At 37.6% G+C, this 12,029-nt stretch overlaps 1 pseudogene; it reads right to left on the bottom strand.

Moving 5' to 3' along the window:
• Window positions 1–10,361: 10,361 nt before the first annotated feature.
• Window positions 10,362–11,298, bottom strand: LOC109675732 (olfactory receptor 1J21-like; annotated as a pseudogene).
• Window positions 11,299–12,029: the final 731 nt, after the last annotated feature.

A 12,029-nucleotide genomic window follows, 5' to 3' on the forward strand; every position in this document is an offset into this window, starting at 1 on the left:
TCACTATTGCCTGGCAGTGACTGACTACCCGGAAAAAGGAAGATCAGAGGACTCCAAAAGGCACCCCTGAGGTCTCGTAATCAGCAAGAAGAAAAGCCCTCTCTGAATCCCCAAGTAGAGAAGTAACTAACCACAGGAAGAATGGGAAGAATGACTCTCAGCTCACCACTCCCGATCCCACAGCCCTGAAGTCATTATGCAGCTCCATGTTCCATTACTCAGCTTACAGGTAAATGCTGCTTCCTGGCACACACAGGAACTCCACACTCTCCCCTGCTACATGACCTTCACCTTGAAATGCCAGGGAAACAAGTGCCCCAAGGCTCCCACAGCTCCACGGGTAATAGAAGGCACAAACCAGCAGGCTCAGTTTCCTTGGAAGCAGCACCACAGAACTGCTCTCCCTGAAGTCCACTCAGGAAATCAGGCCCCAGGGCTCCTGCTACCGGAAGGCTTGGTTCCCCCATGCTTGCAGTGCTACTTCACTATCCTTCTGGAGCCCACTCCTGGAAAGCAAGCCGCAGATCTTCCACTGCCTGAAGGCTTGGTCCTCCCACACCTGCAGCAGTTGCAGTGGCTCCAGATAGCCCAGTACCATCAAGCAGGCTTCAGGGTTTGCACTGCCTGAAGGCTTTGATTTCCCCATACATACAGCAACTGGTGTGGCTCCTGGAAGCCCATGCCCCCTTGCAAATAGACCCCAGGGCCTCCACTGCCTTGTGAGCACCAGATGATTCAAGCCCCTGGCTTTGCTGCTCAACAGGTACTGTCAACTTGCTATACGGTGCCAGAAGCCTGCTACCACACACCCAAGTGAACCCCAGGTTCCAGGTTTTCCTATTCTGCTGCCACCAGGAGGCTTCCCTCCCCACAGAGCATGGAGGCCTAGCACTCCCCACAGTCCCTTACAGCAAGAGAGCCCTCACTCCCATGTCAACTCCCCACTGAGGGGAGGAAAGCTATAACCTACTACTCTGCAAGTGGCACCAGAAGCCCTGTTCCCCCATGGCACACAGAAGCCCAGTGCTTCATGCTTTTTATCCCTGCAGAAGAGTCATGTCTCTCCTGTCCAAGAGCTGGATCCCAGCTTCTCCACTGAGTAGCAATCCTCTACTTTGCTGGTGCTAGGAGGCCTGTTCCCCACAGTGCACAGAGATTCAGTGTTCCCCACTGCAACTACAGGAGAGCCCCTGTACCTCCATCAAAGAGTGGGAAATCCAGCCCTCTAGCTGAGGAGTAAAAAGAGGTAATCAGCACCACACCACGAACCCTGCAAGGGGTAACATATCCAGCATATCCCCCTCTGAGGACCACTGCTGGAGGTCCCGGAGGAAAAAACCACAAAAACCCAACTACAGGGACACAGGATATCCAGGGTATGAAAGAGAAAATCCATAGATATGGAAACCCTGAAAAATAATCAATCTGAAATAAACAACTCAATATGCCAAATAAATATCACAATCGAAAGCTTGTCAGAGTGCAACAAGTTGAAAATAGAGTATCAGGAACAGAAGACAAAGTAGAAAATGAGACCAAACAGTAAAAGATCATGAAAGAATGCTAAGAAAATACAAATAGAACATGTTAGATATCTGGAACACTATCAAAAGACCAAACCTATGAATTATGGGTGTAGAAGAAGGAGAGAAGATACAAACTAAAGGCATTGAAAACCTATTCAACAGAATAATAGCAGAAAACTTCCCTAACCTTGAGAAAGAGAAAGTCACTCAGGTGCAGGAAGCTTACAGAACACCAAAATGACAAGACCAAAAAAGAAACACCCTCAGACACATCCCTGGACACTAAGCAAACAGAACAAAGAAAGAATTCTGAAACCTGCAAAAGAGAGAAGACAAGTCACATATAAAGGCAAATCCATTAGAAAAGAGCAGATTTCTCAACTCAAACTCTAAATGCAAGAAGGTCATGGAAAGACACAATTCACGCCCTGAAAGAAAGCAACTGTCAACCTAGACTAGTCTACCCAGCAAAACTATCCTTCCTAATTGAAGGAGAAATTAAAACCTTTCACAGTAAGGAAAAATTAAAGAAATATGCGACCACCAAGCCAGCACTACAGAAAGAACTTTTACATATAGAAGAAGAGTGAGACAGGAAAACTCAAGAAAGAATAAACACTTTTTAGCAAGCAGACCAGTAAACAAGGCATATGTAAAAGTAAACAAGAGGGTGACAAGGATGACTGGCAACAGGCACCTCTCAATATTAACACTGAATTTAAATGACCTCAATGCCCCAATCAACAGATATAGAATAGAAGAGCAAATTGGGTTAAAAAATAAGTCACAACCATATGTTGCTTATAAAAGACTCATTTCACTGAAAAAAATAAACACTGGCTTAGAGTCAAAGGGTAGAAAAAGGTTTTCCAGGTAAATGGACCCCATAAACAGGCAGGAGTAGCTATACTTATATCTGACAAAGTAAGTAGACTTCAGACTAAAATCAATCAGAAGAGACAATGAAGTGACTTTATATTAAGTAAAGGAACAATTCATCAAAAGGAAATACCAATCCTTAACATGTATGCACCAAACCCAGGGGTGTCCATCTACATTAAAAAAAAAACAAACTCTAATGGCCCTAAGAGCACTGATAGATACTAATACAGGGATAGTGGGAGACCTAAACACCCCACTGTCAGAAATAGATAGGTCATCCAGACAAAAGTACAATAAAAAGAACTTTAGAGCTACTCCACACATTAGCCCAAATAGACATGGTTGATATTTACAGAGTACTTTGCCCAGCAACTAGGCAATACATATTTTTTTCTGCAGCTCATGGAACTTTCTCCAAAACAGATCATGTTTTAGGACACAAAGCAAATCTCAACAAATTCAAGAAAATTGAAATAACTCCTTGCATCATATCAGATAACAATGGAATAAAACTAGACCTCAACAACAAAAGAAACCCTAGAAAATACCTGAACAGATGGAGACTAAAGAACACACTGCTAAATGACTGGTGAGTGACTGAAGAAATAAGGGACTAAATCAAAAAGTTCCTAGAATCTAATGAAAATGAAAATACAACCTACCAGAATCTGTGGGTCACAGAAAAGGCTGTATTAAGGAGAAAGTTTATAGCTATAAGTGTCTACATTAAAAAAAAATAAAGACTTCTCAAATAAAGTACCTAATCATGCACCTTAAGCCTCCACAAAAACAAAAAACAAATGAACCAAATCCAAAACTAACAGACAGAGAGAAATAATAAAGATCAGGGCTGAGATCAATGAGATTGAGAAAAAAAACCTATACAAAGAATCAATGAAACAAAGAGGTGTTTCTTTGAAAAGATTAATAAGATTCACAAATCCTTAGCCAACATGACAAAACAAAGGATGGAAAAGAGCCAAATTAATAAAAATCAAAGATAAAAAAGAGTACATAAAAACAAATACTAATGAAATCCAGAGAATCATTAGAGAACACTTTCAACACTTACATTGAAGTAAACTGGAAAATCTAGATGAAACAGATGAATTACTAGATGCATATAACCAACCAAAATTGAACCAAGAAGATATTAACCACCTAAATAGACCTATAATATGCAATGAAATTGAAGTAGTAATAAAGAGCCTCCTGACAAAGAAGAGCCCAGGACTTGATGAATTAATGGCTGAATTTTACCAAACCTTTAAATAAGAACTAGTACTAATACTCCTCAAACTTTTACAGGAAATCGCAAAGGAAGGAACACTATCAAATTCACTCTATGAAGCCAGCATTATACTCATTCCAAAACCCAATAAAAATGCAACCAAAAAATAGAACTATAGACCAAAATCTTTAATGAAAATATATGCGAAGATCCTCAACAAAATACTAGCAAACAGAAATCAACAACACATCAAAAAATCATAAATCCTACCAAGTCACTTTCATCCCAGGGATGCAAGGATGGTTCACATATGTAAATCCATAAATGTAATACAGCATATAAACAGAAGCAAGGAAAAAAACCCACATTATCCTCTCCATACATGCAGAAAAGGCCATCAGACAAAATTCAACACCTTTTCATGATAAAAAAAAAAGCTCTGAAGAAACTAGGAATAGAAGGAATGTTCCTCAACATAATAAAGGCTATGTACAACAAACCTGCAGCCAACATTATACTAAATGGAAAACAACTGAAACCATTCTTGCTAAAGTTAGGAATGAGACAGGGATGCCTGATTTCCCCCACTCCTATTTGATAGAGTTCAGAATTCCTAACCAGAGCGAAAAGACAAAGAAAGAAATAAAAGGGATTCAAATAGGGAAGGAAGAAGTCAAACTATCCCTACTTGCAGATGACATAACCCTATAGCTAAAAGACCCTAAAAATTCTACCAAAAAAAGTATTAGAAATCATAAACTCCTTTGACAAAATAGCAGGATACAAAATTAACATACAGAAATCAGTAGCTTTCCTATATACGAACAATGAAAAGACCAAGAAAGAATTTTAGAAAGAAATTTACATTTACAATAGCCTCAAAATAATAAAGTACCTTGGAATAAATTTAATGAAGACACAAAAGACCTTAGCAATGAAAACTATAAACCACTGAAGAGAGAAATCAAAAGAAACATCAGAAGATGGAAAGCTCTCCTATGCTCTTGGATTGGTAGAATTAACATTGTGAAAATGACCATACTACCAAAGGCAATCTACATGTTCAACACAATCCCTAGCACAATTCTAATGACATTCTTCACAGAAATAGAAAAATCAACCCTGAAATATATATGGAAACATGAAAGACCTCAAATAGACAAAGCAATTCTGAGCAAAAAGTACAATACTGGAAGTATCACAATACCTGACTTCAAACTATGCTACAGAGTCATAATAATAAATATAGCAAGGTATTGGCAAAAAACAGACAGGAAGACCAATGGATCAAGAAGAAAAGATGCAGACATAAACTCATGCATCTACAGCCAACAATATTCAACAAATTGGCTCATGACACACTATGGAGAAAAGGTAGCCTCTTCAGCAAATGTTGCTGAGAAAACTGTATATTCACACGTAGAAGACATCTAGATCCCTGTTTTCACCTTGTATCAAAATCAACTCAAAGTGAACCAAGGACCTTAATAAAAAGCCTGAATCTTTGAAACAACCCAAGGAAGTAGTAGGAAATACACTGGAACATATAGGTATAGAAAACAACTTCTTAAGTAGAACTCCAAAGGTGCAGCAGCTAAAAGAAAGAATGAACAAATGGACGATCAACTAAGGAACTTCTGCATACCAAAAAACCCCCACAAAACCAGTTACCAGACTCAAGAAACACTCCACAGAATGGGAAAAAAATCTTTACCAGCTATTCATCTGATAAGGAACTAATATTGAGAAACTTCAAGGAGCTCAAAAAAACTCAACTTCCAAAGAATCAACTTTCCAATGAAGAAATGGACACATGAATTAAACAGGAAATTCTCAAAGGAAGAGGTACAAATGGCCAGTAAATACATGAGGAAGTATTCAACTTCCCTTGTTATAAAAAAGATGTAAATCAAAACTACTCTTAGATTTCATCTCATCCCAGATAGAATGGCCATAATTGAAGGGCAATAATAACAACAAATACTGGCGAGGATTTGGTGAAACAAACCCTTTACACACTGCTGGTGGGAATGAAAATTTGTACAACCACTACGGAAGCAGCATGGAGATTCCTCAAAAAGCTAACAAGAGAACAGCCGTGTGATCCAGTGATACTGCTTCTGGGCATCTACCCAAAGGAATGTTAAGTCAGGGCACAATAGAGACACCTGTATGCTGATGTTCATCGCAACACTATTCACTGTAGCTAAGCTATGGAAACAACCAAGATGCCCTACAACTGAAGAATGGATCAAAAAAATGTGGTGTATATATACAATGGAGTTTTACTTGGTCATAAGGAATAATGACATGTGGTTTGAAGGTAAATGGATGTAATTGGAGGACATTATGTTAAGTGAAGTAAGCCAGGCTCAGAAAGACAAAGGCAGCAGGTTTTCTCTCTTACACAGAAGATAGATCCAAAAGATAAACATATACAGAAAAACAAGCATGAGCATATACAAACTCAGCTGTAGAACATATTTGCAATAGTGGAACTGCTCTATGGAATTTGGGGAAAGAGGGAAAGGAAAAAAGAATGATAGCACATCAATAATATTGTAAAATGTAACATCTGTGAAGGTAGAGGCTATAAGTATGTGTATTGAAAACTGTTGAAAACGATGGATGGAGGTAAAGGGATAAGGGAGAGAAATGGAAGGGGCTGAGTGGGCCAAAGTAAAGTACACCCACAGTAGGAATATGTTGAGAAAACTCTTTGAACATCAACTTAAATATTAATAATGAAAGACAGGGCTGTAAAATAGGTACAGTGTGTGTGAGAGATACTTGTAGGAGGAGAAGGGTGAAGGAAGATTAAGGTTAGGGTATATGGTTGATGAGCTTCATATACTTACATGAAATAGAACAAAGAAACCTCTTGCGATTGCTTAAAGTGGGGCAAGGAGGGGGTTGAGGGAGAGAGACCATGGGGGTGATCTAACCAATGTACAATATAAGGTTAATAGGAATTCTCACTGTGAATCCCCCCATTTAAGAAATATATCCTAATTTAAAAATTATAATAAAGAAAAAGAAAAAATACTGAGCAAAAAGAGCAATGTTGGCGGGTATCATAATACATACCTTCAAACTCTATTACAGAGCCATAGTAGCAAAAGCCAAATGGTATTGGCACAAAAACATGCATGTAGGCTTATGGAATAGAAGACCCAGAAATAGGCTGCTGTAGCCATCAGTTTCACACTTTGGAAGATAGAGAGCATCTTTGACAAGTGGTGTTAGGAAAACTGTATATCCACATGTAGAAGATCAAAACTACATCTCTATATCACACTCCATACAAAAATCTTCTCAAACTTAAATCAAATGCTTCAATGTATGATGTGGAATTTTGAGACAACTAGAGGAAAATATAGGGGAAGCACTTCAAAATAATGACTTCCTAGATTGAACTCCAAAAGCACAAGAATAATAGCAAGACTTGACCAGAGGGATGACATCAAATTTCATTGTTTCTGCCTAACAATGAAAACAACTAACAGGTAGCAGAGTTCTTACTGAATGGGAGAGAATCTTTGCTAGCTATTCATCTAACAGGGGATTAATACGCATAACATATCTCCAAAAATTATACCCCAAAAGGATAAGTAATTCAATCAATAAATTGGTAAATAAACTGAACAAACATATTCAAAATGAAATCTCTTTAGGCATCAGAGAAATGCAAAACAAAGCTACATTAAGATTCTATCTCAATCCTGTCAGAATGGCTATCATCAAGAAAACATTGGTGAGGATGCAGGTGGAAAAGAATCCTTATACATTGTTGGTGGGATGCATGGAGATCCTCAAAAGATTAAAAATAGAGCTACCACATGATCTATGTTTACCACTTCTGTGCACATGGTCATAGAATCAAAGCTAACTTACTTTAGATATACCTGCAAACACATGTTTATTCCTGAACTAGTCCCATTAACCAAGTTATGGAATCAGCCTAAGTTACCATTAGTGGATGAATTGATAAAGAAAATGTGGTATATAGAGTATTATTCAGCAACAAACAAGAATGAAATTATGTTGTTTGTAGGGAAATGGATGCAACTGGAGATCATCATGTCAAGCAAAATAAGCCAAACTCAGAAGCACAATTGTCACTTATTTTTTCAAATGTGTAGAATTTAGAGGAAAAAATAAGTGCATGATAGTACGTGACAGACTAGAGTAAAGTCCATAGTTGACATTAGGGTTCATGTTTTGTGTTATACAGTTGTGGTTTCTTTGTTTAAACATTTTGCCTCTCTTTGTTTCTCTTTGGTTTCCACAAATGTATAGTATAATGTATGCACAGATACAGTATCACACACAATTACTTATCCCCTAAAAGTTCCTTTTATTCCATCTAATAATCCCTCTTTTCTCTCCACACCAAACTCTTAGCAATCCCTGACCATTTTATTATCTCTATAGAGCTTTATAATTTCCAGGATGCCAAGGAATTGGAATGACATAGAATGTAGCCTTTTCACACTGGTCTCCTAGTCCGATTACTGGATTGGACAGCTAAACAGTGATAGTTAAATTCGATCTGTACATGTCTTGCCATCCAATTACTCTTCTGGGTAGACAGTTTATAGAATCTGTGGCACACAGACACTGGATGCATGCGTAAGAACGTTTGTGGCAACATTATTCACAAAGCCAACATTTAAAAAAAATGACCACAGAAAAAAGAGCAGATAATTGTATTGGAGTTCATAGTGGAACAGGATATTATATAGAGAAATTTCACAGGAACAGCAGTGAACAATGAAAGCAAAACTATACCAGAATTAATATACTCGTTTATTCATACGCAGTCTAGAGCAGGAAAATTTGAAGTTAAAATGCATACATATAAATTTCAAATGACAAACTAGTGATTACTAAAAATAGTCAAGAAAATGTTACCTTTCAGGGGAAAGAAGCAGAGGAGGGACAAAAGAAGCCTCGATAATGTTAATTTTCTATTACTTAATCCTAGAGATTGTAAAGTGAATATTTCTTTTAATGGTTGGTCTTAAATGCTTTATTTAAAATGCATTCATATGTCACATATATGAGCATATGCACATACTTATGCAAAATACATTGTGTATACAGATGTATATTTGAACTATTATTATCAAAGTATTATTTTGTTTCATGATATTTCAATAGTTCCATGAAGGGTAAAGTGAAATGGAGAAAAGGTAGCTGTGGTTTTAAAAATATCCCAATGGCTTATAAGCATCTGCATTTGACCTCACATACACAGTAGTTTGAGAACCATTTCCACAAAAATATTGCTAGCTTAGAAGACTAGAGATAGGTATTAATCCTTTCTTACTTGAATTTCCTCTTTATACCCATTCCTAGCACTAAGTTAAGTATATAGAAATATTTATCACAGTAATCAGCTTATAGTAATGAAGTTAACCACCTTACCTTGAGGAAAGGAAGTCTCTCAAGAACAAAATTTTGCCATTTCAGAGGGAAACAAGATAGCACATTTGTGCAGGTGGGCTGTGAAGTATCTTTTTCCATTTTTAAAATAAAATACAGTTGTATTAAACTAAGCTGAACTTCTCCTTAGACTTGTCACAGACTACCTAGACTTCCTGATCTCCTGACAAACCATTCTCCAGCACACAGCCTTGGAAACTGAATGCCAATATCATAATTATCTGAACACACATAATTTCAACATCACCAGGAAGGTCATTTTAAAATCTCTATTTTCAATACTGTACCTCATCTCCCACTTGACCTTCCTAGGACACAGAAGGCTTCAATCAAGTTTTCTTTCATATTTGGTACCTGGATCTATTCTCCCTGGACCACTGTACATATCTTTTATATAAAAATGTCTCATTTAAATTTGTAACCAGACCCACTTGGCTTGAGAGCTAAAAAGTTGTTTGCCTAGTTACTGTCACTCAAAGGACATGGTGAAATATTTTAGACATTATTAGCCTAAGAAATTATAAGCAGCTGGGTAGAATGTGGGAGAAGAAAGGATACAGAAATGTTGGTCAGTGGATATGAAGTTAACCAAATAATAGGAAGTTCAGGTGTTCTATTTCATAGCACTGTGTCTATAGATGATGGTAAAATACTATGTATTTCAGAAACAACAAAAGAAATAATTCTGAATATTTTCATCATAAAAAACTAATGTTTGAGTAAATAGAAATAATTTCCTTGACTTGAACATTACAGAATGTATGCACATATTGGAACGTGGCATGGTAACCCATAAATATATACTATTTTATGTCAGTTAAATTAAAAATATAAGTAAATAAACAAGACATTTAAAGTAAAAGTAAAGCTATATTACCAATGAGGATATCAAAAAGTTGACATATATTGTCTTATAAAATAAATATAAAAAATAATACATAAACTTATCAGAAGAAGCATTATTATTACATTGAGAATGGAAAATAAACTTTGCCACAAAGGACCGTAAACTATTCAATAAAAAATGATTAAAATCTATGACTATATAAAACTTTAAAACATTTATAGGGCAAAACTAGTATGCATAAAAGGGGAAATGTGCAGGTATATTTGTAAAAACATGCCAAATGACTCTTAAACTCAACCAGGCATTAAACAAAGACAAGATTACAATCAATGTGAAACACAAGCTGAAGGAGAGGTGCCATATCAAGATTGGGAAAACAGAGAATTGAGAAGGTGTCATCTCTAGTATAAAGGAAATGCAACGTCCATCACACTGAAAATTTTCCTCTACTGAGTACATTTCTCAGAGCTCCTTTCATATCCTGATTCCTCAGGCTGTAGATAAAGGGATTTAGCATGGGTGTGACCAGAATGTACAACACAGCCACAGTGACATCCTTGTTATTAGTGTTACTGGATGAGGGGAAAAGGTAGAGCCCAATAATCGCTCCATAGTATAGAGAAACCACAGAGAGGTGAGAACCACATGTAAACAGGGCTTTGTAGATTCCCTTGATGGAGGGGGTTCTCAGGATGGTGGCCCCAATGTGGCCATAAGAGATCAGAATGCATATGAATGGCACAGTGATGATCACTACTCCTACAGTGAGGATAACCAGATCATTGATTGTGGTGTCTGAGCTGGACAGCTTAAGTAAGGCAGAGAGATCACAGAAGAAGTGATGCAGAGTGTTGCCTCCACAGAACATGAGACAAGCTAGGAGGAGGGTGTGTGTGAGGGCAATGGCAAAAGAAAAGATGCAGGACCCAATTACTAGCAGGAAACATACTCTGATTTATGATGGTGGTATAGTGGAGGGGGTGACAGATGGCCACAAATCTGTCATAGGCCTTTGAGGTGAGAAGGAAACTGTCAAGATTCCCAAACAATATGAAAAAATATACCTGGGAAATGCACCCAGCATAGGAGATGGATTGACTCTGTGTCAGCATATTCATCAGCATCTTTGGAGCTGTGACTGATGAGAAAGAGATATCAGTGAAGGCCAAGTGGCTGAGGAAGAAGTACATGGGGGTGTGGAGGTGAGAGTCCAGCCTGATGAGCAGGATGATGAGCAGGTTCCCCAGTACTGTGGACAGGTACATGGCCAGGAACAGGGCATAAAACATGTCTTGGTCCTCTGGCAGGATGGGGAGCCGCAGGAGGATGAATTCAGACACACTGCTCTGATTATCCTTCTTCATGCTCCTTTTCTTTTGCTAGAGTTGAAAAAAGTGATGGCAATGTGAAAAAAAGACAAGTCATTATAACTGTTACATAATATAATGTGGTTTGCTATAGTCAGTTTTTGCATTTTAACCTTAATATTCCAAGCTTTTTGCCACTAATGGGCTAGTAGTAGTCTGGACAAAGGACATTTTTATTCCCTCAGAAGCCAACTCAGCATCTTTGGGGAAATCATGAAACATCAGAATAATCATCAGATTAGACTATGATCAAACTTGAGGAGTCCATGATAGAAGTCTGAGAATAGGTAATTAGGTTCAAGAGAAGGTCAGAAACCAGTTAATCAACAAGTAGTAAATGATCTTAACCTTCTTCATACCTTAAAAACACACTTTGTATGTTTTCCCCTGGTTGGATCAAGATAAAAGAACACAAGATATCTTGGAGTTCCAAGGTATCAGGATCTAGAGACTTGGTGGAAATATTGTGTCTAGGAGGTCTAGGCAAAGTCATGAATGACATGATTCTACCTCAATAATACAGACATCTAGGTACATTCCTCTGGAATACATTTATCAGCTCTTCCTGTAATAAAGGGATTCCCACTCAACATTTTCAGTCTTCCATTGCCCTTTGTAAAGGAATTCTTATGGAAATGAATAAAATGTCTATTTCTTTTTTCAAGTTCCCTTAATTGTATATTCCTACCACTCAAGCCATTTCATCCTTTTTTTTCAAATCCTCAGAA

The sequence above is a fragment of the Castor canadensis genome, chromosome 13 (genome assembly GCF_047511655.1).
Source record: "Castor canadensis chromosome 13, mCasCan1.hap1v2, whole genome shotgun sequence".
Taxonomy (NCBI): Eukaryota; Metazoa; Chordata; class Mammalia; order Rodentia; family Castoridae; genus Castor; species Castor canadensis.